The following is a 2,088-nucleotide window of genomic DNA, read 5'->3' as shown; positions in this document are numbered from 1 at the left end:
TATATAAAATTGCCAATAAGCAAAAAAAATTATATATTTTGTCATTGCCATCAAAATTCACATATCTTTTTTTTGTTAAATTTTTTTACAGGTCGTTTTAATTTCTGTTACTAATATGAAAAAAATATAATTTTATATTAATCTCACATTAGGAACTTATCTTTAATATATCGAGCGAGGAAAAAAGAACAAATCAAATAATTAAATGTTAGTTCTTACATAATTATTTTCTTTTAGTATTTAAATTGTTTATTTTATAGTATCATGGTTATAAGTCTTCTCTCTATGTGGTAAAAGAAGGTATAAATAGAGGGTATAAATTATTATATATAAAATATATATTTATGAAGATAAAATGTATATATATATGTATATATACATATATGTATATGTATATATATGTATATGGCTGCATCGGAAACGAGTGTCGTTCTATCTTTGTTTACATTTTAGTATTAAATAACAAAGATAGAACGACACTCGTGTGCACACGAGTGATGTTTCTGAACGCAGCCTATGTATATGTATATGTGTATATATATATGTATATATATATATACCTGCTCGATTTCTGCTACCAATCTGCCGTCAGATTGCGGGCGCGCAGATTCTGCTTGATTTCTGCTATCAATTTGACATCAAATTGCGTTGTGCAGATTCTGCTCTGTTTTTGCTGGCTATCTGCTATAATAATTCTATGCAAATCCTGCTCGGTTTCTGCTACTGATCTGCTGTCAAATTATGTCAGCACGTTTTGTAACATTTCTGCTGACATTCTGCTATTATTATTTGATATAACAGACTTTGTATACAATCTGGAATCTTTCTGCTGACAAAAATTTGTAGCAGACGTTTGGCAAAATCTGTTCGAACAGACTTGGCTATCTGGGTATATATATACATATATATACACATATACATATACATATATACAGAATGTCCTTGACCACCCGTACACCTCTTTTCTTTCAAAAATTAAGCATTTTAGAGAAAAACGTTTTGAACAAAAATTGTATGGTTTTGAGGGGAACATAAGATGGTGTCATTGGTTTGACCTTGGATGGCATCGTTAAGGTCAAGTCAAGGACACCTTTAATTTCTTAAATGGAATCCCATATTTTTTATTGCATATTCTTATAGCTTATGTCGAGAGCTTTCCAAAACATTCTAATAAAATATTTTTTCATTAAGTACTTTTTGAGTTATTTTATATTTCAATCTGGGACTTCCGGTTGGAGAGTGACGAAGGAAAGTTAGAGTAGTTATAGAAGGAAGGAAAGTGAAGGTGATAATTGTGGAAAGAAGAGGAAAAGAACGGAGAGTAGGGTGAAGTGAGAGAGGAGACAAAAGGAAAGCAAGGAAGTGGAGGGAAAAGGGGAAGTGAAAGAAGAGCAGAGAAGAAAAGAGGAAAGTAGAGAAGGCGGTTTTAGGTTAGGACAGCAACCATTAAGGTGGAGTGAGCGCGGGAAGTTGGAGCAGTAAAGAAGGTCGTAGTTCGCAGAGGAAGAGATAGATGGCAGCTAAGGTAGGCAGGCCCACGGGAAGTAAAAATAAGCAGAAAGAAAAAACACTAGAAAATTTCGGAATGAGCAGAGATCCGGAGAAGGAAATGGAAAGGAGGATAGAAGGAATAATGAGAATTTTTAAAGAGGAAACAGTGTCAGAAATGAGAGAACACTGTGAGAAACTAATGGAGAAACTAATGGGAAATATATTAAAGGAAATGCAAGAAAAAAGAGAAGCGAGAGAAGAGGAAAGAAGAAAGAAAGGAGTTGCTAGAAAGAATAAAAAGTTTAGAGATGGTACAAGAAAAGAAGGAAAGAGAAGAAAGGAAGAAGAACATGGTTATAAGAGGAATAAATATTGAAAAAACAAATATCGAGAAAAGAATAGAAGAATTTGTAAAGGAAAAATTGGGAGTAGAAATAAAGGTAGAGAAAGCATATGAGATAAAGGAGAGAGAAGGAAAGAAAGGAATAGTAGTAACACTAGAGGAATGGGAGATGAAAAGAAATATAATTGTGAAGAAAAAGAATTTGGATAGAGGAATATATATAGACGATAACCTAACCAGGAAGGAAAGAGAGA

General features: G+C 32.8%; 1 protein-coding gene across 4 annotated transcripts in view; it reads right to left on the bottom strand.

Moving 5' to 3' along the window:
- LOC115241421 (UPF0518 protein AAEL005291-like) overlaps positions 1-2,088 on the bottom strand; it is a 23,933-nt gene that overhangs the window by 8,627 nt on the left and 13,218 nt on the right. The gene's annotated exons all lie outside the window — the stretch shown is intronic.

The sequence above is a fragment of the Formica exsecta genome, unplaced genomic scaffold (assembly GCF_003651465.1).
Source record: "Formica exsecta isolate Colony F162 unplaced genomic scaffold, ASM365146v1 scaffold484, whole genome shotgun sequence".
Classification (NCBI taxonomy): Eukaryota; Metazoa; Arthropoda; class Insecta; order Hymenoptera; family Formicidae; genus Formica; species Formica exsecta.
The sequence above is the reverse complement of the archived record's forward strand: the minus strand, read 5'-3'. Positions and strand labels throughout refer to the sequence as shown.